The following is a 26,535-nucleotide window of genomic DNA, read 5'->3' as shown; positions in this document are numbered from 1 at the left end:
CTGAGGGGGTCTCATGACTGAGGTTTTATTGAACAGTAATAAATGGTGTTTCCCTGGCAACAGCTAGCCCCTCAAGGCCCTGGAAACCTTGCTTCCAAAATTCCTTAGACTTGCTCTAACCCTGACCCCCTCCCAACCTGAGGGTATAACATCAGTTAACGGTCAGGACCCCAGCACAGCTCTTCCTGCCCACGGGTCCTGTCCCCGTGCTTTAATGAAATCGCCTTTTTGCACCAAAGACGTCTTCAAGAATTCTTTCTTGGCCGTTGGCTCCGGGTCCCACGAACCCCCCGTCTCACCCCAAAACTTCATGAATAAACATTTATTATTATTGTATGCCTGTCACTAGTATAAGAATTATAAGAATTTCCTATGTATTAACTCATTTCACTCTCCAAACTATTATTTTATTATTATTATTGACTTGATTTTATTATTTACTATTTTTCCCACTGTAGAAAAGAAAGGAAACTGAGGCAGGAAGCATCAGACATAAGGCAGCCTGAAGCTTCTGATCTCCTCCCCTGCATTAATCAACTTCGGCCACACCCAAGATCCAATGGTTCCTGAAGTGTTCTTTTTATCCTTTGTATCCCCAACTTTCTCTACAGAGACTCCATGTATGGGTTCCTTTATTCCTCCATTCTTCTCAGTAACCAGAGGGCCTTTTGACCTAAAGAGAATATTCAGCTCTAGAAAGTTTTCTTGTTTGTGAGACAGCGTGTGAGCAGGGGAGGGGCAGAGAGAGAGAGGGAGACACAGATTCCGAAGCAGGCTCTAGGCTCTGCCCTCTCAGCACAGAGGCCGATGCGGGGCTCGAACTCACAAACTGTGAGATCATGACCTGAGCCAAAGTCGGACACTCAGCCAACTGAGCCACCCAGGCGTCCCTAGAAAGTCTTCTTATGCTATCTATCACATTATTCCCATGTCCCCATTCTACCTGTGGTCCTTGTAAAGCACGTATTAAATCTATTTGTTAGAGCCCAGCTCACCCCAAATCTTAACTAGAGTCTGGAGAAAACACTCTAGTCCTTGACCCTGAGAACACCAGAATCTCCTTTAGAAATTTTCGGAGATGGTGGTATTTGGAATCACAAAGATTCTGATTCAAGAGGTTTTGAGGAGAGCCCAGGCATCTATATTTTTTTTAAAAAACCTATAGGTAATTGCTTATATACCATAGAAACTGAGAAACACTGTCTTCATGATAATAAGCAGTATGATTTTTCTGTTTCGTCTGCATGTTTCTGCCTGTGACAGTTATGGATAACTGATGACGAATTTGGAAATTCTGAATTCTTATCCCCAATCTCACCAATGAAATAGGAAATAGTACCAATAAAATATCACCAATAAAAATGAAAGAGAGATATGGCATCGTGCATGTAAGAGCTGAAGAGAGCTCAGTGGGTTCTCCCGAGGTCCTTACCATTTTATTGGCTCTAGGATTGGAGTTTTTCTTAAATTGCCTCTACTTAGCCACAGTCCACTCCCCCGTATGTTGTGAGCTGTTTCCTCCGGTTCTGTTTCTCTGTGAATCTGATCATATCTGTTTCCCATGTATCAGGAATGCGCTGATTCCCGTGTCAGTGCATGGCTGTCTTTCTTCTTTCTCATGCTGTTGGGAATTTATTCTTTTTCATAGCCTTCCATCTGTTCGAGAAGTATCGGGGGAGACAGGGGGCATGCAGATGTGCTGGCTCTGTCCACCCTCGGAGCCCATGCCTCCCTCCACGCCCTCCAGATTTGACTTTGTGAGGCACTGTTTTACCTCCCACCAAAAAGGGCTTATTGATTCAACTCAAGGATGAGGAGAAATACATCTTTCCTCTATATGGAAAGGCTTTGAGGCCAGTGGGAATGACCTGTTCCTTAGGTCAGATCCACCAGCTGGGCTTGGGAAGGCGTTTTCTCTCCCCCTTCCTCCCCATCATTCTTCCTCCACACCCATATGACTGCCCTCACTCTCTGACATATGGCCTATACTCACACTGCTTGTCCTAAAAGAAGGTTCCAGCTGGATTGGGGCTGGAAGGACCCCTGAATCATGCTGATTAGATTCCAGTAGAGAGCCAATTTCAAGATTCACCCTGGCTTACAAGCTGGATACTAAAAACTCTCTTAGCATGACATTTTGATGCTGAGTGAAAGATGTCTGTTTTCAGTGGAACAAGGCAAATGTTGAGAGAAAAGCCAGAAAGGACTGTAAAAGCCATAGCTTCCAGGTCCCAGAACCAAAATATATGAGAGAGAGAAGGAACTACAGTCTATGAAGAGAAGCTTAAATTCTCGCAGGGGTCAAGTTTATTCTATAAATCAAGAAAAATAATACAGATAACCTAAGGATCATAAAGAGCCCACATGAGTTTTTTAGTTTCGACTCCCACATCTGATTCCCTGTGTGCATGGAGACCTTGGCACTTGACCAACCTGGAGCCTACAGAGGTATTGAAAAAGTGAGGATCACCTCTTGTCAGCAGCTTTATTATGTGGAACCAGAAAGAAGTACCAACTTCAGGCCCGGAACACAAGGTCTCAACCTTGGCTGCACATCCGAATCATTCCCATGCCCAGGCTTCCCCCAGATCAGTTACATTAAAATCACTGTGGATGAAATCCAGTCATGAACCCTTTGAAAGGTCCTTGGATGATGTCAGTGTGTAGCTGGAGTTGCATGGGCAAGCCGAAGGTGAATAGTGAGAAAAATTCAACAGTTAAAGGAAGGTCTGAGAAAAGGGAGAGCAAGAGAGGGCTAGGTGTGCAGGTGGAGATCACCTGTTCTGCTTAATGGGGCAGGAGGAAATGGACATTAGTGTTCTATGAGCTTCTACTAAGACCCCCATATTATTGTCCAGGTCTTACCTCATTGAAGAGACATGGAGAGGTCCATTTGTAATTCATTCCTTCCTTCTTCAAGCAACCATTTACTGATACCTACGATGTGCTCAGCACTGTCATGGACAGTGGCACCACAGTGATTAATGAGACCTAATCTTGTCTCCCAGAAGTCAACAATGTGGCGGGGAAACATATAAACAAGTATGCCCATCAGATAAGTCTTCTAATAGAGAAAATTAAAGTTAGCAATTGGAGAAGTGGGGAGGGAATGATATAATTAAATCTGACTTACGGTTGAGGAAAACTAGAAACGATTCCAAAGGAAAGGAGATAATTGAGCCGATACTCTATGTATTTATTATTTATTTTTTATTATTAAAAATTTTTAAATGTTTATTTATTTTTGAGAGAGGAGAGGGAGACAGAGCATGAGTGGGGGAGGAGCAGAGAGAGAAGGAGACACAGAATCCGAAACAGGTTCCAGGCTCTGACCTGTCAGCACAGAGCCCGATGTGGGGCTCGAACACACGAACTGTGATATGACCTGAGGTGAAGTCTGACGCTCAACCGACTGAGCCACCCAGGCGCCCCGATCTGATACTTTATATATGAGTAGCAGTTTTCTTGACTGCCATGGAAAGTGGACCATTCCGGGCAGGGGGACCAGAAAAAACAAACAAACAAACAAAAAAGGAGCCATACATTTGAAGAGTTTATTTTGCAACTGTGTCAGGATGGTCATGACATAGGATTTGCGGCAAAAGGTAGCAAGAGATAATAAGATTTAAGAGGAAAGATAGCACTCAATTTTGGAATTTCTTGCATTGAGGAGTTTACGGCCAATGACAAATCAGTTACTGAAAAGTTTTTAAAAGGAGGGTGACATGAACAGATGATGCATGTTGAGAAATCTCATTCTATTATAGGATGGAGTTGTGTGGGGTGATGGGTACACGAAGACATAACAATTATACCCATTGATGGATACACGAAGTCATCAGACATAACAATTAGTTTGGGGGTTATTATTATTATTATTATTTACAATAATCCAGCTACAATTTGTGCTAAAGCAGTGGCCAGGTGAACAGAATAAAGAGGGATTGACACAGAAGAGATCACAGAGAAGTTGTAACTTGGGTGTGAATTAGCTTGGGTGTGAAGGAAAGAAGAAAATCGGATCTGTAGGTGTCTAGTCTGAGTGAATGGGTGACACTATTGACCGAAATGTGGAATAAAGGAGAAGGAACAAGGCAGGAGATGAGAAGAGGGGTTCAGGGTTCAACTGCCCTTTCAACATCCAACCATTGAAAGAAGACCCCAAGCAAACTTGTTCTCTATAAAGTATCTAGAAAAGTAGGTCTCTGAGTTGCCGGGATGGACACACCACAGAGCTCCTTGAGAAAGGATCTAGTTACTTTTCATGACGACGATTTAAAACTATGGATGGTGATTTTCACGTAATCAAGACCTCTGTATCTAGACCAGTTTAGGATCAGTCATTAGGGTTTGTCAAAACCAAGGATAATAAACTCCACGGGTTTCGGGGGCAAGGCAGATAGTGCTGGTCAGATGAGCACTGGGGTAAATCAGAAATGTAAAGTCCCGGCCCCCTGGGTGGTGCAGTCGGTTGAGTGGCCAACTCTTGACTTCGGCTCAGGTCATGGTCTCGCAATTCGTGGGTTCAAACTCCACGTCAGGCTCCATGCTGACAGCGTGGAACCTGCTTGGGATTCTCTCTCTCCCTCTCTCTCTCTCTCTCTCTCTGCCCCTCCCCTGCTTATGTTCATGCACGCTCTCTCTCTCTCTCAAAAATAAACTTTTTATTTTTCTTTAAAGAAAGAAATGTTAATTCCTATCAAAAGGAGAAAGCTCTCACTCGTGCTCCAAATGGCTGTTTTTTTGCTTTACTAGAAGATCTGTGTTGTCAGATCTTGGAATGTTACAAAAGAAATTGTATTTTTATGGAAATGTATGTGTATGTAATCGCCTCCATCCTTCCACGTTGTCAAGTAACTTCTTTTTAAAGCACACTATACTAGCTGATGAAATTCATCCATGGCCCCTGGGCTTTAAATCTTCTCTAAAGCTAAAAGTTTATATAATTGGCTTGTGCTATCACTTTGGGATAACTTTGTGAGAAAGAGGTCGCAAACTTTCTTATACAACTAGCTCCCTTCATTGGCCTTAAAGCTAATTTTTCCAAGGCTGAGGGTCCTTCTCCATACTGTTGCAGGAATTTAGAAACAAGGTCCTATTCAATGTATCCGTGTTGTTCGTCATTTTACTGAAGTCAGCGGGGCCCTTTCAGGCTTCTCGTTTCTGAACAAATATTACAGATTGATCTATACACATAGGACAGTAAGTCTATAGATACAGAAAGTTTTTACCTAGAACTGCGATTATATGGGGCCATCTACAATGAGGATATAATCTCCTCACATTAGAAGAAACAAGAACCAGATAGACAAAGTGCACTGCTCCACGATCACACGATGAGTTTCTCCCAGAGCGTGACCCTCCCTCCTCTGTCTCCCACATGCCTGGGCTGAAAGCTCATTGTGTCTTTGATTCATCTCTCCGGGGCTGTATCAGTTAGCTGTTGTCACATAACAAACAATTACAAAGTATCAGTGGCCGAAAGCAGTAGGCAATTACTTCTCATTCCCGCGCCTGCAGCTCAGCTAGGGTTCAGCGGCGTGCTCCTGGGCTTGGCCAGGCTTCAGGTCTGGCTCATGTCACCTGGGGTCACTCTGCTCCCGTTCTGGGGCCCAGGGCACCTGGGAGGCAGAAGAGTGGCTCCCTGAGGAGCCAGCAAAAACACACAATGCCTTTAAAGCCCGGGCTCAGAATTCATGGGGTGTCACTTCCAACTACATTCCTCCGGCCACAGCAAGCCGCTTGGCAAAGTCACAATAACAATCAGTGATGTCACACAATCTCCACGAGAGCCCTATGGAGCATAGAAAATCACCTCCATTTCCCAGGTAAAGGCATTGAACGGCAGAGAGATTGGACGAATGGATGGATGCCACACGCACTGACCAGTAATTGGCAGGATAAGCTTTCAAAACAGATCGCTTCTGCACCTCGCCACCTTCGAACGCTGGATCTTTTCTGTCTTCCGTGCTCTGGAAGTTACTGCCTCATCTTCAGAAGCTCATTGTAGTTCCGAGCCTTGGAAGTGTGTTGGCTGTATCAGTAATCGATCCACGTCTGTGTGTTACACAGTTATAGTCATGGCCGAACCCTGTAAGGTCAAACCCCTGCGGTTACAAGATCAAAAGGAATAGAGGAGAAAGGCCAGACAAACAAGACTGCAGGAGAAAGACGGGCTCCTTCCATGGCAGCAACCCCATTTCCCCGAGTGCCTGGACTGAAGTTACGACAAAGAGTGCAAATGTAACTCTGTACCAAAATAATGGTGTGCAACTATTGGGCGACGTGTTAGCTGTTTTACCTTATAGCTTAGCCTTTGAGTTAGAACCATAAATAAGAGTGAACACTTTCCCCCTTGACACACAGCCCCAGAAACCATATAAATAACCAGAGCCGATTTAACTTGGGAGTTCAGATAGAGCAGACAAGGGGTCATGACATTAAGTCAAATGTCACTCTCTCTCCTTTTTGTACTAACACAGATTCCTAACCAGAAAGGGCAAGATCTGGCCATGACGCTGGCCATAAAGGGATAGGTGATGAATTAGGGGCCGAGTCAGAGATCATTGATCCCCTTTGATGTTCTTCTGATAATGAGGGAGCCTAATCTCTCTATCAGCCTTTACTGTGCCCTAAATCTTAATGTTGTGTTTCTAATTTGGTCCGCACTGAAAACTGTTGTTCTGATGATTTTCAGGTTTACCAGACTGTCTCTTGAGACAGAGGAATTGCCTTAATCCGACAGAGACTTTTTCTGGAAATTAGAGTCCTGGACTTGAATCGTTTCCATCCTCTCTACTAAGCAGGGCCCTAGAAGATTTTTCAAGGACCTGCTGAGCGCCATGATTTTTGCTGTCCACCAGCCAAGACTGAACAATCACTGAGCTTTAACAGGGGATCTACCTTGTCCAGCAAGAGAAATTATATTTTCATGTAAACACATTTTTAGGTAAACTCTCCCAGCTGGTACTTTGATGTTAAGGGAAATTCAGGAGTGCCTTCAGACCCTCAATCAGCCACCATCAGAGGTCGGTAGAGAAAGGGTCTCAAGCTACCTAAGCCCAGACTTGCCAACATCAGCATCATTTTTTTTTTTTTGATATCTACCACTGAGCCCTGCCCCCTCCATGGCTAGTCTGGAGCTCAGTAGAGAACCATGGTCTAGTCCAGGAGTCAGCCAACAATGACCTGTGGACCAAGTTTGGCTCACTGCATGTTTTTATAAATAAAGTTTTATTGAAATACATGCACGCTCGCTTGTTTATGTGTTGTCTACAGCTGCTTCTGTACTATAACAGCAGAGTCAAGGAGTTGCAACAGAGACCATCTGGCCTGCAAAGCCTAAAATATTTACAATCTGGCCCTTTGCAGAAAAAGTTTGCCAATCCTGGGCTAGTCCTTTGGATATCTAAAAAAAGATATGTCCAGGTCCTTGAACTGAGAATTATCTCCAGCACAGCTCACTGTCTCTCAATTTTTAGGAAAATTCTCTATCGTATAACTGGAGTAGAAATATTGTGAATTAATGTGTTTAAAGCTGAGATATTATATCGGTTTTAAGATATGTCCACCAATTATATCTTTATATTTTATATATGTTTATGTATGTTTATATTCTTTGACAATCCTTCCATCAAGAGGGGGAGCCTCTGTCTCCTCCTCGTGGATCTGGGCAGGCTTGTAACTCACGTGTATCCAATAGAATATGATAGAAGTAATGTGCTATGACTTCTGAAGCCACAAATGAGAAAACAATGGTGTAGTTTTCTTCTTGTCTTGAGCCACCTTTTAAGAAGTCTGACCACCTTGAGGCCACCATACTGTGAGGAAGTTCAAGCCACTTGGGGAGGTGAAAAAAAAATGAACGCTTGTGCACTGTGGGTGGGAACATAAATTGGTGCAGCCACAGTGGGAAACAGTGTGGAGGTGCCTCAAAAAATTAAAGATAAACCACCCTTTGACCCGGGATTTCCACTTCTGGGTATGTATCTGAAGGAAATGAAATCACCAGCTCAAAAAGATATTTGCAACCCATGTGTGTTACAGCATTACCTGCAATTAGCCAAGATATGAAGACAATCCAAGTGTCCATCAATAGATGAATGGGTTACGAAAACTTGGTACACACACACACACACACACACACACACACACACACTGGAATTATTATTCAGTCATACCAAAGAAGGAAACCCTGCCATTTGCAACTACACGGATGAACCTTGAGGGTATTAGGCTAAGTGAAATAATTCAGGCAGAGAAAGACAAATACTGCACGATCGCTTGTATGTGGATTCTAAAAAAACAAACTCAAAAAATCAGAGAGCAGATTGGTGGTTGTCGGGGGCAGGATGCAGGAGTGGAAAATGGGTGAAGGCATTCAAAGAGTATAAGCTTCCAATTTTCAGGTGGATACGTTCCGGGAATCTAGTGGCCAGAATGGTGATTACAGGTAACAATATTGTATTGCATATTTGAAAGTTACTAAGAGAGAACATCTTAAATGTTCTTACCACACACACAATTTGTAACTATGTGAGGAAACGAATGTGTTAACTAGCTTTATCACAGTAATCATTTTGCAACCTATACGTATATCAAACCATTACATGTTCACCTTAAACTTATACCATGTTATATGTGAATTATAGCTCAGTAAAGCTGGGGGCGGCGGGGGGGGGGTGGGTGGGAAGAAAGGAAAGAATGACTCAGAGTGTAGACTCAGAAGCCCACAGGGTAAAGACAAGAGCCATGGCAATAACTCTCAAGGTCTAATACTGAGCGCTAATCAAGGAACAGACATTTGCCTGGCTAGATGTCAGAATAGCTATGGACGAGTGGTTGCCATATATCTCTTTCCCTCACACATCTTTTTGAACTGCAGTGGCTATTGTAGTGATTTCATCCTTAAATCATCATTGTGTGGTAGTTGTATGGAGAAGCAGATGATTTGTCTAAGTCTTTTTTTTTTTTAAGAGAGAGAGAATAAGTGGGGGAGAGGGACAGAGAGAGAGAGAGAGAGAGAGAGAGAATCTTAAACTCAGCACAGATCCTGACACAGGGCTCGATCCTACGACCCTGGGATCATGACCTGAGCTGAAACTAAGAGTTGGACACTCGACTGACTGAGCCACCCAGGCGTCCCTCTAAGTCTAGATTGAAAGAAGCATACGCAAGGAGCACCCCCCAGAGAGCCTCGCCCACGCCTGGACATGAGTTAGACAATGAAATCCTGAAATCCGATGCCAACTCTTATCTGACAGATAGAATCAGCTTCCACTCATGTGGGGGAGCCAGCTTTGGGAAAAAACACAAAGCGTTATGAAAAAGAACAAGAATAGTTGAAAAGGGGTCAAGAAAAATTATGGGAAAGTATACAGTCATGGAAATCGGATCCCAAAGAAGATGAGGGAGGGACGCTAGACCCCTCTATGATTCAGCAAACGTAAAGGCACCTTTTCTTGCCCACTGCGACACCACTTGAGGTTGAAAACAGTAGCTGACAATTTTCTTTGCTGCCTGAGGACCAACCAAGGGCTCGCCTCACCACCTCACCTCACTTGTATCACATACTGAGATTGATGAACGAATGAGTGACCCAGATGCCACATTTGTGTGCACTTTTTTTAAATGACTGGAAGATAGAAATTCTTAGTGTCTCTACATCAGGAGCTAGAGAACACTATTTGGCCCTCCAGCTGAACAGCCTTGCCACAGTCTACCCGGCCCAGCCTCACTCTGATCTCAGACTCAATAGCACAATAACAGAAGCCATGGAAGAAAGAAACTGCCAGCTTGCCAAGTCTAACCCAAACCTGGGTCTGGCTGAAAAGGCTCACGCGGATTCCTTTTATAACAAGAATACTCTTATGCCCAGGTAGCATCTCCTGTGGTTGACTACCTGTGGCGGGTAGATAAGTTTGTTAGTTTTACTTCCGCAAACCCACAAGAGAAAAGACCAAGCCCCTTGCGACCTCGGACGAGAGAAGAAAGGGCAGAGACTAAGATCCAGACCCAATCAGCAGTCGGGTCACAGCGAGAATTGGTTCCTGTTGTGTTTAGACCATGCTAGTTTCAGTCATTTCAAGATCGGAGGTGGTTCAAAGCTGAGAATTAAAGCATCTTCAGTTCCGAGCCCGAGTTGGGTTCCATCTTGCCAACTCCTCTCCCCGCATCATGTAAAGCTGCTGGGACAAAATGGGACCATCTGAGCGGGAGTCGGATAATAATAGCAAAGAGGAAGTAGGTTGGGGAGGGACGGTTGAGGCCACTCCAAGTAACCGGAGAACTCATTAGTTCCAACAGAATCCTTGCCAATCCCATTGGCCGCCATGAGCCTGTTTCCCCAGGAGAGCCCCAGGGATGAGGGTCTGGCTTGCTGCTGTGAGCACAGGCAGAGCCCTGAAAACCCAGGGGGACTGGGGACTGGAAAATCCAAGTGGTAATGATGATCCCTATGAACTATGTGTGTCTGCTAAGGAGTGACAGTTCTCTGAAACCTTAACACCTTGTCACTTGCACACCTGAGACACGGGTATATACTGTGAGCCCCACATGCAGCGTTACTGAATATCAAATTCTACATTTCGGGCACCAGCCTCTCAGGGGAACCCAACCAACACAGAAAACATCAATGCAGACACATGCACGGTTTGATTCAGTGGAAAAGCTTTCCACGGGGACCTCGGAGCTAAGCAGCACAGCAGGACGGGCAGGGCGGGGCACACAGAAACAGAGGCAGGGCACAGAGATTTTAGCTAAGATGTTAAATGACCCAGGGAATTGATGGACGAGAAGAAAATGGAGATGAGGGAAGGCGAAGTTCAAGAAGGAAGAGAACAGGGGCACCTGGGTGGCTCAGTCGGTTAAACATCTGACTCTTGATTTTGGCTCAGGTCATGATCTCACGGTTCGGGGTTCAAGCCCTGTGTCGGGCTTTGAGCTGACACTGTGGAGCCTGCTTGGGATTCTCTCTATGTCCCCCTCTGCCCCTCCCCTGCTTGATCTCTCTCTCTCTCTCTGTCTCAAAAAATAAATAAACAGGGGCGCCTGGGACTCTTGGTTTCGGCTCAGGTCATGATCTCGCGGTCCATGAGTTCAAGCCCCATGTCGGGCTCTGTGCTGACAGCTCAGAGCCTGGAGCCTGTTTCAGATTCTGTGTCTCCCTCTCTCTGCCCCTCCCCCGTTCATGCTCTGTCTCTCTCTGTCTCAAAAATAAACGTTAAATAAATAAATAAATAAATAAACATCAAAACATTAAAAAAAAAAAAAAAGAAAATCTCTATTTTCCAAAACTACTGTCTTTTTATCATGCAGTGTCATGATTATTTGTTTACATCCCTCATCTTGCCTCAAGTTCAAGACAGAAAAACTATCTACATTGCTAGCACAGCTCTCACAGCGTTAGCACGGTTCTTGGAGTAGACATTTAATAAGCTGAATATAGAGAAGGGACAGGGGGCAGAGGGAAACCAGCCTGAAGAGCTTAAGGCTGTATGCCCAGAGTTCTTCCTCAGGGGCACCTGGGTGGCTCAGTGGGTTGAACGTCCAACTTCAGCTCAGGTCATGATCTCGGGGTTGACCAGTTCAAGCCCCGCGTGGGGCTCTGTGCTGTCAGCTCGGCACCTGGAGCCTGCTTCGGATTCTGCGTCTCCCTCTCTCTCTGCCCCTCCCCCACTCGTGCTCTGTCTTTCTCTGTGTGTCAAAAATAAACATTAAATTAAAAAAAAAAAGTTCTTCTTCAGTATTTAAACAATCTCTGTTTCTGTTTCCATCTCTCTCTCTCTCTCTCACCCACGTGAAGAGCCTTGGAAGCATCCGTCATTTCTCCCTCTTCCTCGACCCAAGTCTCCATCACTTTCCTACCCCCTCTGCTTCCCAATGTTACCTGTGTCCATTACTTCCTTCCCACCCTTGGCATCTCTGGCCTGATTATACTAAGGCTTCTTGGGCTGCCAGTGTGATCATAGCCCGAACAGAAAATAAATTACTTCATTTATTTTTAATTGATAGTTTGATGAATCATTAAAATAATCATTATTTTCAATAATGTAAAAATATGGGGGGGGGGCCCTGGGAGGCTCAGTCGGTTAAGCGTCCGACTCTTGGTTTCGGCTCGGGTCATGATCTTGTGGTTCGTGAGTTCCGGACCGGCATTGGGCTCCGCGCTGATAGCGTGGAGCCTGCTTGGGATTCTCTCTCTGTCTCTGTCTCTGCCCCTCCCCCGCTCACCCTGTTTCTCTGAAAATAAATAAACTTTAAAAAAATTTAAAAAAAAAATTTTTTTTTTTTTTGCTTAGAAATGCCTCTAGTGTACAAAGCCAGAGATCGCTGTGTCAAGTTCTGTTTTTTTTTTTTAAACCACTTATAAAAAAGATGTTGACAATTCTTTGAGGAAGAAAAAGCTGTGTTACTCATTAAGTCAGAGTTACACACGGATTATATTTATAATATATATTTGTGTATCTACCATTTAGAGAGAAAAGGTAGGGAACAGCAAAGCGAGGGCTGCAGAAGTCAGATCTCTGATACTTGATTGTTTCTCACAGAGAGTGTTTGTTGGCAGAAGGGACTAACCAGAACCATCCTTGTCTGAATTGTGATGGCTCCCTATCATCTACAGGGCAAAGCCCAAGGCCAGGTATGTCCTTGTTAGTCCTATCAGGGCTCAGCCCATATCCCTTGAATCCCTTCTAAGATTTCTGGGTACCTCTCCCCCTGCGTCCCCCAGCTTCTGTAACCTTTGCATCAAAGGACGCATACCTTAGACTCTCTCTAGAATCCGCACGGGTGGAGCCTCCGCCCCCAAGTACAGAGAAGCAAAAGTCAAGGCAGCCTACGACTCACTGAACTAAGAGCAGGAAAACCCAGCTCCCTTGCTTCAAGTAGGGACCAACTGACACTCCAGAGTTCCCCTGCAGATCAAGTCGAGGCCAGGACTTTGCCTAAAATCACATCCTTGCTGGGTACCTCATTTATCCACTGATGCATTGCAACCTCCTTCCAAAATTAATGGCTTAAAACAACAAGCATTTATCATCTCGTTCAGTATCTGAGGGTCAGGAATCCGGGAGCGGCTCACCTGGCTGCAGGCGGGTTGTCAGCAGGGGCTGCAGTCGTCTTATGGGGACGGAGGGTCTGCTTCCAAGATCACTCACATGGCTGTTGGCAGGAGGCTTCGGTTTCTTGCCAGATGGGCCTCTCTATAGGGCTGCTCACACGACGTGGCAGCTGTCTTTTCCCAAAGCAAATGATCCAAGAGGAGAGAGCTAGTAAGTCAGCAAGAGAGCACAGAAACAGAACCTAATCTCAGAAGGCACAGATCGTCACTTGGGCTATTTGCTGTCGGTCACACAGAGCAGCCGGCACAACGTGGGACAGGACAGCGAGAAAGGGTACCAGGCAGTGAGGATGATCGGGGGCCCTCCTGGACACTAACAACCACAGTGGGCCTCCTGCCTTCTCCACCCTGCTCCTCCCATTCTCTAATCAGATTTTTCTAGAAGCACTTCTCCCTCCCCACCCAGTTTTATTGAGATATAATTGACATACAGCCCTGCTCAAGCTTTTGAACAGTGTGACTTGACTTACATATATTGTGAAATGATGACCACAATTGGTTAACATCCATCATCTGATATAGATAAAGAAAGAAAGAAAGAAAGAAGGAAAGAAAGAAAGAAAGAAGGAAAGAAGAAATGAAGGAGGAAGGAAGGAAGGAGGAAAGAAAGAAAGAAAGAAAGAAAGAAAGAAAGAAAGAAAGAAAGAAAGAAAGAAAGAAGACAGGAAGGAAGGAAGGAAGGAAGGAGGAAGGAAAGAAGGAAGAAATGAAGGAGGAAGGAAGGAGGAAAGAAAGAAAGAAAGAAAGAAAGAAAGAAATAAGGAAGGAAGGAAGGAGGAAGGAAGAAGGAAGGAAGGAGGAAGGAAGAAGGAAGGAGGGAAGGAAGAGAGAAAAAATTGTTTTTCTTGTGATGAGAATTCTTAGGATTTACGCTCTTGCCAACTTCCACGTACCTACCGCAGTGTTAGCTATAGTCATTGCGTTGTACATCACATGCCCAGGACTTCTTTATCTTCTAACTGGAAATTTGGACCTTTGACCACCTGTCTCCAATTTCCTCATCCGCACCCTCCACCCCCCTGCTTCTGATAACCACAAATCTGATCTCTTTCTATGAGCGTGGCTTTTGTTTTTTCGGTTTTGCTCTTAAATTCCACATGTAAGTGAAATCACACAGTATTTGTTTTTCTCTGTTTGACTTATTTCAGTTGGCAGAATGCCCTCAAGGTCCATTTATATTGTCACAAATGCAGGATTCCCTCCCCCCCTTTCTGGCTGAATAATGTTCCCTTGTATATACATACCACATCTTCTTCATTCATTCCTCTGTCGATGGACACTCATGTTGCTATCCTGTCTCGATTATAAAGTCACGCTGCAATGAACACGGGGTGCAAATATCTCTTCGAGATCCCGTTTTCAACTCCTTTGGCTATAGACCCAAAAGTGGCATTGCTGGTTCACGTGGTAGGTGCATTTGTAACCTTCGGAGGACCCTCCATCCTGTTTCCCGTCGTGGCTGGACCAGCTTCCATTCCCACCCGTGGTGCACGGTGTTGCCTCTTCTCCACATCCTCACCGGCATCGGTTATCTCTTGACTTTGTGACGATGGCCATTGTAGCCGGCATGCGATAGCTCACTGTGCTTCTGATCTGCATTTCTCTAATGTGGGTGATGTTGAGCATCTTTTCAAGCACACGTTGGCCATTCATATACCTTCCTTCGACGGACGTCTATTCAGCTCTTTGGCTTATTTTAAAAGTAGACGCTTTGTGTTTGTTTTGCTGTTGAGTTATAGGAGCCTTTTAAAAAGTATCTTTTGGATATGAACCTCTTTTATCAGATATATGGTTTGCAAATGCTGTTTTCCATTGGGAAGTCTTCTCCTCCCTCTCCCTCCTCCTCCTCGCCTCCTGTCCCTCCTCTTCCTCCTCCTCCTTCTTCATGTGCTTCCTTTTCCATTGCTGCTTCTATAAGGAGCACTTCTTAAGGAATCACTGGCATCTGAATCCCGGTCTTAGGGATTGCTTCTGTGGAACCCAACTCAGGCCCGCAAAGTCCTCCACGATGTGGCCTCCGGCTACTTCTCTAACGTCGTCGCTTGCCAACACGTGCTCTTCCCTTGATGCAGCAACTAGCTTGGAAAGGATGCTGGAAATCCCCTGTACCTTGTATGTGATCTTTCTCTGCCCCCACTCGGAGTCTTAGTCCTCTCTTTATCTCTACCACTTGCCACCACTAGATATTTGTCAAGTGAATGAATGAGTGCATACACCCTAAAGCACTCTCTGTCCTTAATTGGCTACTGCACAGAGGAAACGACACGAGGCTTTGTTCTGTCACCTTGGGCAGGCGTGAGGACTTCACCACGGCCTCCAAACTCTGCGAAAGGGAAACAGAGAAATGCATTCAGTCATTTATTCATTCATCAAGTATTTACTGAAAGCTTACCATGTCCTGGACGCTTCCTGAATCACTGGACACAGGGCAGTGGAAACAGACACTCAAAGTCTACCTGCAAGGCTTATATTCTAGTGGAAGAAATCATAACAGCCAAAAAGTATGGAGTGTCGCCAGGTCCCGGGCACTGTCCTAGATGGATATAGGTCGGCACACGGATACGGATACAGATATAAATAGATAGATCACTTCATTTAATTCCTACACAACGCTTATGAGGCAGGTCTTACCATTTTCATTTTGTAAATAAAGAGAATAATACACAGACCATAAATAGCGGAACTGGAATTTGAACCCAGGTAGTAATGCTAAAGAAAAAAAATTATTCGTGGCTCTTGCTAAAAATGATAAGACTCTTTTCAGGGGGACCACTGCGATGGGGGTTTTGTGGTAGAGAAGAGAGATCGGCTCAACCTCACAAACAACAAGAACAAGTAGAGATTTGCGGTCAAGGATCGGGCCGGGGGTCCGCGGATGGGAAATTATTAAAAGGGGGCATCAAGGTAGGGGGGATATCTCCTAAACCAACTGCACAGGAGTTTTACTCAAGGCAGGCCAGGGTGATAAGATATCAAGGGTGGGGGAAGAAGGAATTGGGTCCGATGTCATGGCTTGTCAGATACCAAGGCTGGAGGGGGAGGAATCTAATCAGATATCAAAGGTGGGGGATTTTCACTAAACTGCCCCAGCAGGATTCTTGCTAAAACTGGACTGAATGGGCCAAGGACGGAGCCCAAGGGCGAGACCTCATCAGAAAGAGGACTCACAGGAGCCTGGCTGGAGTTAGGGCCAGGACAGTCTTTCGGTGGCATGTTCCAGAACCCATGCTCTTGCCTACTCTAGTCAGCCAGTGGGAATTGCCTTGGCACGGTCGTGCCAACTACAGAGCTCTTTGCTTATCTGGATTTTCTTATCCCTGCAATATGTGCTACTTTAAATTTCTAAAAAGGGAAAAGAGTGGAATTGTGCTGATATCTTGCTTACCTAGAATAAAACTGCCACTTTGAGCCGGAATGGGCGTGAGAGGTAACACAGTGGAGAGCAGACAGTGGGAGTTGGGTCGGAGCTAGAAACCGGGGTCCTGTCCGCGTCGTCACCTGCATGGCAAGGGAGCTGGGCGCTATGGTTCCAAGATTCTTTCCTCCATTCCCTCCGCGCAACCTTGACGATCTAGCCGTAAGGTTTCACCACCTTCACGGCACGTCACCTCGCATCGTATTCATCAGCCTGCGTACCTCATTCCCCCTCGCGACTGTAAGCTCTCGGCACAGTGAGTGCTCCCATACACAACATTACATCCTCAACACCGTGCCACCTTGGGCGTGTCTTCCGGTGTCGAGAATGGGCCTCTGCAGCCAAGGAGCTCCCTCAAAATGCTCCTTCAAGGTCACAGAGGACACGAATAAAAGAGTCCAGCTCGCCATGCGGGCAATCCTGTCCCATTCCGAAGCTGGTGCTCTCAACTCGCACCCAGCGACTCAGAGAAGAGCAGTTGCTTGCATAGAATTGCTGCTGGGTCAAGCATATCATTCTCCGAAGTCTCCCTCAAAGATTTCTCTCTCAGCCACACACAGACTCTCGCTCACAGGTTCAACGTGTACATTTCGAAATGCCCCAGATGGCACAGCTCACCTTGAAATCTGTCCTTTTTGTGAGCAAGGTAGGTCCTGGCTTGGATTCTCAGCTCGAAAACACCGTGGGGATGTACTGCAAAGGAGATTATTTAGAAAGATAGATTTTATCAATATTGACATCTTTATTTCTTTTTAAAAAATGTTTTTAAACTTTATTTATTTTTGAGAGAGAAAGTGAGAGAGAGAGAAAGAGAGAGAGAAAGAAAGACAGCATGTGTGGGGGAAGGGCAGAGAGAGAGAAACACACACACACACACACACACACACACACACACACATTCTGAAGCAGACTCCAGCTCTGAGCTGTCAGCACAGAGCCCAACACGGGGCTCAAACTCATGACCTGAGCCAAAGTCAGGCGCTCAACCGACCCAGGCGTTCTGACATTTTTATTTCTTTAGATGCATGGGAATTCATTGTATTATTCCTTGCCTGCCTTTACTTCTTAATTGCTAAATAATATATATATTTTTAAGAACAGAGAGGCATTTTCCCCCAAGGATACCGGCTGCATTGAAGACTGACATAGTTTCAACTTCCCCGTGATACCCGGGCTCCCATAAGGCTGTAAGGGTTCAGGCCCCAGCAGGAAATACATAATGTGCTTGAAGGGGTAACTGAAGGAGAATTTCCAGATGGGATCACTTAGAAAATAGTGGGCAGAAATAAGAGAAATCAACAGACAGGGTGCAGCACCTCAAGACCATTAGTAAGAATTAGAAAAAAGCCATTAGCAAGGGAAGCCAGCTATTTGAAGAAGCAAAGGAAGCAAGTGTTTGAGGAGATTTGGAGGGTTGTGGACAGGGCATCCACAAAGAAGCCCAACCAGCAGCCTGAACAGCGTGGGAGGGATGGATGTCTATCTCATCCACCTTCCCATTTGCTGGTGCTCCCCACTGGCCTCGCACAGCCAGAAACCAGGTGAGGGAGGGAGGCTCGATGATGCAGCCCCCAGAGCACAGAACCGGGTGGAGAAGAGTGGGTGGAAAATCTGGAGCTGCAAAGTGAATATCCAGGTCAGGAGCCAGCCCCGTCCACCTGGAGCCCAACTCGTGAGAGGCCAGATGTCAGAAAAGGGGTAGCAGAGGCTCACATGTAGGTTATGGCGTATCTACTCTTCTAGGAGTGAACACGTATCCATTTGGCCAACAGGAAATTTCCTCGGTAACAAATGGTTGGATAGATATATTAGGTCTGCTTTCCTTTTTTTTTTTTTTTAAGTTTATTTGTTTTGAGAGAGAGAGAGAGAGAGAGAGAGAGAGAGACAGAGCACGAGCAGGGAGGTGGCAGAGAGATGGAGAGAGAATCCTGAGCAGACTCTGAGCCATCAGCACAGAGCCCAACTTGGGGCTCGAACTTACAGACCATGTGATCATGACCTGAGCCGAAGTCAGACGCTCAACCGACAGAGCCACCCAGGCGCCCCAGCTCTGCTTTCCTTAAAGGGAGAAAGTCAGTCAACCCATAGAAGAGAAAGAAGAGAATCAAATACCATACCGAGGAAGCGTAGCTTAACCATAAGAGTCATGTAACATTCAAAAATTCAAACATGTTGCAGGGCTGGCCAACGGGGAAAAGAAAACATGATTAAATAATGCAGGCAAGTCTGTCCACCACACGCTCCATAGGCTTATGTCTGAAGGTGAGCGTGAGACAGTTGACATCAGTCCACCGATTTCCCCCATCAATCTCATAGTGCAAGTGTTTGTCATGCTAAGTGTGATTCTAGTGTGTAGGTGCAGATGCTTGTGTACCCCTTATGACGTATTTTAGATTACTATATATGTCAATGTTTATGTATGTGTGCAGGTTTGTATGTGCAAAGTCATGCATACTATTCTTTAGAAGCAACTTAAGAAATGTCCAAGGGTTTTAATGCTTTAGAGCTGTGATCAACACTTTTTGAAACTAGAAAACCCCTGAAAAATATTTTTGAGAATGAACTATTTTTATGTATTGTTTTCTCTTCACTGGCTTTTAAGTCTCACTTCTGCATAAGCTATAACTCTGCTGTAATCCCTTACCCACCAGGCAGACGTTAGAAAAGGAGCCTGGGGAGAGCCCATTGTGGAAATAGGTCAAGAGGAAAAGAAGATTTCTTAGCAGAAAAATAAATTAAAGTCTTTGGAAAAATCTAGTAACTTACTAACTTTTGTTTCTGTAGATGAACATTTTTAAATGCTTAATAATTCCCTTTAGAAGGTCAGCAATAAGTAGTCCTTAATGATACAAAGAAATAAAAAATACATGCAATTATATTCCATTTCATCATAAGAACCAAGGATAGGGCTTCAACGTTGGATGGGTTCAAGCCCGTCTATAACACCTGGAGTTAACTGGTGAACTCTGATCTCAAAGTCAGCAGGGATTAGGTTGTGTGTACTAACAACTATCCCCCAACTTTCAGGGGCTTAAACAAATCAGAGCTTATTTTCTCTTTTTGGTCACCTTTATTGAGGGATAATTGACAAATAAAAACTGTATATATTTAAAGTACACAATGTGATGATTTGGTATACATTAAATATACTAACACCTTCATCACTTCACATACTTTTTTTATGAGAACACTTAAGATCTACTCTCTTAGCAAATTTCAAGTATATAATATGGTATTAATTAATTAATTAATTAATTTGAGAGAGAGAGAGTGCAAGTGGGGGAGAGGGGCAGAGGGAGAGAGAGAGAGAGAGAGAGGAACTTAAGCAGCCTCCAAGCTCAGTGCAGAGCCTGACTCAGAGCTCAATTCCATGACCCTGGATCATGACCTGAGCGAAAATCAAGAGTTGGATGCTCAACTGACTGAGCCACCCAGGCGCCCAGTGTTATTAACTGCACATTAGGTCCCCAGAACTTATTCATCTTATAACTAAAAGTTTGTACCCTTTGACCAACATCTCCCCATTTCACACACACACACACACACACACACACACACACACACACACACCTGCCTCCAGCCCCTGGTATACCCCATTCTGTTTTCGGGTTCTCTTGAGTTCTACTTTTTTAGATATCACATATAACTGAGATCACATATGGTCACATATGGTATTTGTCTTTCTGTGTCTGGCTCATTCCACTGAACATAATGTCTTCTAGGTTCACCCGTGTTGTCACAAATGTCAGTTTTTCTTTCCCTTTTGTGATTTAATAATATTCTACTATATATACGTACAACATATCTTCTGTATCTGCTCATCCATTTGATGGACACTTGGGACTTACTTCCCACTCACTGAGCTGGGGCTCTGCTCTCTGTCATATTTGTCCTCTTTCTAGACCTCAGCCCGACGGGAGCCCCAGAATATCAAACATCACGGGTCATGGTGCTAGAAAGGAGGGTCTCACAGCAGTAATCAAATGCCTACTCTACACTTTACGACTCAAACCTCTCTGACCAGAACTGGGTCACGTGGGTCCACCCAACAGGGCCAAGAATGGCAATCACCTTGCATCCAGAAGATGAAGGGCCAGGTATATTTAGTATTTAGCTTTAGTGGCTATCTCACCAATATAATGCCCTTTCCCTTATCCTGAGAGCAGAGATTCGGACCTCGGAAACTGAACGGAGGAGAAAACTGGGGTCTTTGGACCTTTGGTCAGCAAAACCAGAGGGAAGATTTAAGCCCGTGTCATCAGGACACTATCTTTCAGAAGCCTGGAAGTGTGGCCACTGATGGCACTTGCCAGTGGTTGAGTATACTAGTGGCACAGTCTTTGATTATGATACCCTGTGGGAAAATATTTGGAGAATGCACTGCTAATGTATGGAAACACAAACTTCATACAAGTCCTACTGTGCAAATATATGTTATGTACATGACTACACATTATGTACATGACTACTACTGCTCTAATAATGTTCCCCAACCAATACATCATCTCGCACCCTCCTTGGGGTATGGGCATCCCACCTTGGAGACCCTCCCCCTGGAGGATCAAGAGGTTTGAGTCACATTCTTACAAGAGACCAACAGGAAAGAGATCTGTTTACATAAAATTATCTGTAATCCCAGATGTGACCCCAAGTAATAACTTAATATCTTGGTACATTTCCTTTTTCTCTGCACGGCTATCCATACGCCGAAATGTTTTTAAAAAGATACCATACTGAACAAACTGCTTTGTAACCTCTTTTTCACAGCGAACACATTGTGAACAATATATTGCATATTCCCCGACATCATTTCTATAACTTTTATCATTTTCCTTACTTCAACGGTAATATAGGTTCCTTGTGAAATCCTATTAAATGTGTATAAGCAAAAAGCAAAAAAGGAAAGATTACTCATTTTCCATTACGCAGACATTACCACTTTTAAAACTTTGCTGGGGCATCTGGGGGGTTCAGTCGGTTGGGCGTCCGACTTCGACACAGGTCATGATCTCACGGTTGGTGGGTTCGGGCCCCGCGTCAGGCTCTGTGCTGACAGCTTGGAGCCTGGAGCCTGCTTCGGATTCTGTGTCCCCCTCTCTCTGCATCTCCCCCACTCATGCTCTGTTTCTGTCTCAAAAATAAATAAACATAAAAGAAAATTAAAAAAAAAAAGCTTTGCTGTTAATTTTTTTTTGGCCAGTTTCTTTCCAATGTGCTCGTGGTCCCCCATTAATGGGATCACGTTATGTCTACTCTTCTGTAAACTGCTGTATCATTTCATGTGATATGAAATTTGATATATCGTTCATCATTTCATATGAAATGAATTTATATGACACATATTTTCGTATGTATTGTGTATCTTTCTAGATAATAGAATACTCTCCTACAACCCCATTTGAAGGACTCTCTGTGGCAATGTTTCCAAAACTGATGTTCTCTGAACATTGTTCTAGAAGATTTCCATAGCTACCTTGAGAGAAAAAAATTCTGTGGTAAAATAAGTTCGGAAAATAGTGCCTGTTTGAATTGTCATAATGCACATTAGTTATTAAAGTCTCTGAAAATCCTACAACTGAAGAAAAATATTTGACTTTGTTTAACATGGTATTTCTCAAATTTATTCGAGCATGACTCACTTTTTGGAAACACTTCAAATACCATGCTCAGAGCAGTACTAATTACTCTGTAATTATATTCCAGTTCTGTCTTCTTGAACATACAAGTTGTCACAAATTTTAACTGCAAATAGCTACATTGTAATGAATATTCTTGTTCCTACTATGCCCTTCATATATTTTAATATAAATTTAATAAGGCAGAATTATCAGCTTGAAGAGTATATACGTTCTGAAAGTTTCTCTCCTGACAAATCAGTTCCCAGAAATGTTGAACTTATTATTTATATTCCTATAGTGGGGACATGAGAATACCCATTTCCATACAACAATGTCTGCTTTGGATTTTATCACTAAAACAGAAAGTAAATACTTAAGTAAATAACTGGTCTTTTTGTCTCAAAAGCAATTAATACTTATCATAGAAAAAGTTTTAATTAATACGAGAGAGAGAGAGAGAAATCACCTACAATCATCTCATAACTTAAAAATCACCACCATCAACATGGGAGACGATATATAAGTATGGATGTTGTTGTTTTTAAATAAACCTGTAATTATGCAAGTTCTATATCAAGCTATTTTATAATTAATATTATGTCTTTGAAGTGTTATCACACTGCTTAAATAATTTGCATTTAATACGAGCAAAGCTGAGCAGTTTTTCAGACATTTATCATCTCTTAGTTTCTTTTAGATAATTGTTTATTCACATCTGAGGGTCACATTTCTGGTGAAATCTGTATTTTCCTTATTATTTGGGGGTTCCATTTATATACATAAAGGAACTTAACTATTTACATATATGTTGCAAATATTTTCCCCACATTTCGGTTCTGTTTTCAATTTTACATGTGCAGTGCTTTATATGTAGAAATTTCTGATGGTTACGTAGAGATTGTTTTCTTTGGCGATTGATCACGTAAAAATTAGAAATCCTGTCTACCTCAAGATTATGTTATTTTCTTCCGGTACTGAAGGTTTTACATCTGTGATCCAATGGGAGAAACAAAAAGTAGGTGCCATAGCCAGGAAAGTGGGCATTATGTACCTTCTTTTTCTGTGTTCCAGCCTGGTCCACGTGGTTTAAGTAATGTTGTGCACGAACATCTCTCAAATCCTGCCCCAGTTCCTTTCCACCTTTTGGGGTCACCAGAATATTAAAGATTTACCATATCTTCCTCTTTATAATGTCTGCAAATCCAAATATCATGCCGGTCATGCCGTATTCCTCTGCCAGCACATTCCGTTCAGTCAAGTCTATTGATTCAAACTATTTTTTTTTCTAAAAACAAGATATTCTCAAGTGCATACACCCAATTACAAAATCTCTAACCAAATATCTTTCTATATTCCTGTTATTCAATCTACTACATTTCCTTACTCTGCCAAAATAGATTTGTGCTGATCAACACATACCCATCAAAGGGTATCTCATGTAATAATGATGGTGTTTGGGTGAAAATATTAGGAGAGTTAGCAGGGAGCGGGCATAGTGAGATTAGCTTTAAGCTTTAATGAATTTGACGACATAAAAAAGACAAACTTTGCTAGTAAAAAGATGCAATTAAAACAAATATTTAATATCACTAATAATCAAAGAAGTTTGCACCAAAATAATAATGAGTAGCATTTTTCACCTGTAAAATTAGTAAAGATTATAGAAAGATAACACCCAGAGTCTGCAAGGGTATGATCAACTATGTGTGGCCACAATGGATGGGAATATAAAGACCTAAAATCGCATTTCTGGAGCCCGAGTTGGCAATACTTATCAAGAGTTTTTTGTTTTAACATTTTTTTTTCAACGTTTATTTATTTTTAAGACAGAGAGAGACAGAGCATGAACAGGGGAGGGGCAGAGAGAGAGGGAGACACAGAATCGGAAACAGGCTCCAGGCTCTGAGCCATCAGCCCAGAGCCCGACGCGGGGCTCGAACTCACGGACCGCTAGATCGTGACCTGGCTGAAGTCGGACGCTTAACCGACTGCGCCACCCAGGCGCCCCATCAAGAGTTTTTAAAGATCATTTGACTTGGTACTTCTACTTCTTTTTTCTAATGTTTATTTATTTTTGACAGAGAGAGAGAGAGAGAGAGCGCGCGCAAACAGGGAAGGGGCAGGAAGAGAGGGAGACACAGAATTTGCAGCAGGTTCTGTCAGCACAGAGCCCAATATGGGGCTCGAACTCGAGAGCCATGAGATCATGACCTGAGCAGAAGTCGGATGTTTAACCGACTGAGTCACCCAGGTGCCCCTTGGTACTTCTATTTCTAGAAAAGCAACCTAAAGAAATCATCAGAAGTTTATTCAGCCTCTGCTACAGTTGTAGTGACCCCTAGGTACTCGGTACTTTAAATACGTTGATTTCGCTATTAAATGAAAGATCCTCCCCAACCACCCTGGTCCCCCCCCATCAGTAAGTGGCAGAGCGGAGAATGAATCCCCAAATCTGCGAGAACCCCAAATCCATTCTCCAACCATGAGTAACTTTCTTGTCTTCTGTCAGCCTCTATCTTCTAGCTGCTGAATGAACTGCCTGGAATACAAAGATCTCTGAGTTTCTTTCCATTTTAAGTAAGTAGATAGTTTTATGTCCCAGAGGACTTTGCCTCATCGCTGTAAGGGATTCAGGAAATCGCTGTCAGATGTCTTAACTGGTGGCCATTTTCCCACCATCTTACGAAGAAGCTGGTAGAATGAGATGGGGCAGAGGCTGCCAGTGACCCAGAGGCTTGGATCATGGGGACCCCCCCCCAACCCACCCAAGCATTGCCCAGGACAAGTCCTGGAATTAAACTTTGGATCCCTAAGCTCACTTTCCCGGGAGGAAGTCGCTCCACACCTTGACCGCCCTCACACCACCGGCAACATTGGCCTCAGACACACTTCTCCAGACGGACGTCCAAGGGCACTGACAGAGAAGCTGAAGCAGTGGATCCCAAAGGGGAAAGTACAGGACTCGCACCAGGGAAATTGGCTGCTTTCCCGGCCCTGTGACTTACCCGCTGGCCCTAGACAAGCCACAGGACTGTTCCTCCTCCACTTCCTCCCCGGAAACATCGAGAAACTGTGGTGTGGACAGAAAGAGACAATGCAACTAGAAGCGCTTTGAAAAATGAGAAGCATTGTACAAATGTGAGGGGCTATTATGCAGTTAGGGAGGAATCGAAGAATCTAAAATTGTCTTGCATTTGAATAGTGTTTCTTATTTTGCAACATGCTCTTCTCATTTTGTCTTCACAGCCGCCGTGTGAGAAAGTAGGGCAGTTATTCTAATCTCCATTTTACAGATGAGGAAACAGAAGGAAAAGAGGCAGTGCCAGCCCTGGAAGGCAGGCATCCTGATTCCCAATCCCAGAGTCATTCTCGCCTATCTGCAAGCGATTTGCCCTTATTGGCGGTGCAGGTGACACGGACAGGACATTGGAGGACATTTGTCAGTAACGGGGACGGGGTGTCTGCAGGGCCTGAGCCGAACGAAGAGTAGTTGGCCCCCTAAGGCTCGTTTTGGGTTAACACATGGGCTTTCTAGGAAAAAGAGTAGAGTTCCAGGATTTCTGCATTGCAATGGAGGGCAGGTTGAAAGCCCAAATTCGATAAATACTAAATGCTCAAAGAGACCCAGCATACATTGTTAGTACGTGCCTCCATCGACAGTGTGACCTGCACTGTCCCACCCAGCAGGGGCAGCATTAGGCTGTCCCCAGAGCCATCTGCCAGAAAATTAGCATCTAAGTAGGAAGCTCGGGGTGAGGACTCACAGACATGTTTGATTTTGCCATTGAAACAATTATGAAAAGCACATTTCAGGTGCTCTGGCTTTTGCAGAGTGTTTCTGCGTCCCCGGGAGTCCCAAAATAAGCCTGTAAGGTAGACTGAAACCACTCTTAGAAGTGACTTATCAAAGAACGTGCAGTCAACGAGCTTTTATCATTTGAGGTGTGAGCAAACCCAACTGTCCCGTCATGTGACCGTGACAGACTGGATTATTGTCCAGGATACTCCCTTGGGCCACAGTACCCTGGAGCCTTGGCCATTTGATTGGCTTTGCCTCACGCAATCGTAGGTGCCAGTCCCAAACCAGGGCCTGAAGAGGAAGCCTGTGTTCCCACTACCTTCTTTCGCTCACATGACCTACCACAAGGAGGGCACGCTCTAGGAAGTGGCTGATACAAAAAATAAATAAATAAATAAAATAATAATAATAATAATAATAGGGAGACATGTGGGGGTGCCTGGGTGGCTCAGTTTGTTAAGCCTCCGACTTCGGCTCAGGTCATGCTCTCATGGTTCGTGGGTTTGAGCCCCACATGGGGCTCTATGCTGACAGCTCAGAGCTTGGTGTCTGCTTTGGATTCTGTGTCTCCCCTCCCCCCTCT

The 26,535-nt window shown here is 44.2% G+C and overlaps 1 long non-coding RNA gene across 3 annotated transcripts in view; it reads right to left on the bottom strand.

Moving 5' to 3' along the window:
• Positions 1-5,828: 5,828 nt before the first annotated feature.
• LOC121022460 (uncharacterized) overlaps positions 5,829-26,535 on the bottom strand; it is a 57,314-nt gene continuing 36,607 nt past the window's right edge. For 2 of the 3 annotated variants that reach the window (XR_005786956.1, XR_005786958.1), the window contains 5 exons: positions 17,154-17,228; positions 16,506-16,618; positions 14,365-15,441; positions 13,082-13,268; positions 5,829-6,091 (listed from right to left, as the gene is read on the bottom strand). This is a non-coding gene — a long non-coding RNA (uncharacterized LOC121022460). The remainder of the gene's footprint in view (positions 6,092-13,081; positions 13,269-14,364; positions 15,442-16,505; positions 16,619-17,153; positions 17,229-26,535) is intronic. The other variant, XR_005786957.1, reaches the window with a different exon arrangement.

The sequence above is a fragment of the Herpailurus yagouaroundi genome, unplaced genomic scaffold, assembly GCF_014898765.1.
Source record: "Herpailurus yagouaroundi ecotype Mexico unplaced genomic scaffold, PumYag 410, whole genome shotgun sequence".
Classification (NCBI taxonomy): domain Eukaryota; kingdom Metazoa; phylum Chordata; class Mammalia; order Carnivora; family Felidae; genus Herpailurus; species Herpailurus yagouaroundi.
Note: the sequence above shows the minus strand (reverse complement) of the source record. Positions and strands in the feature narration are given on the sequence as shown.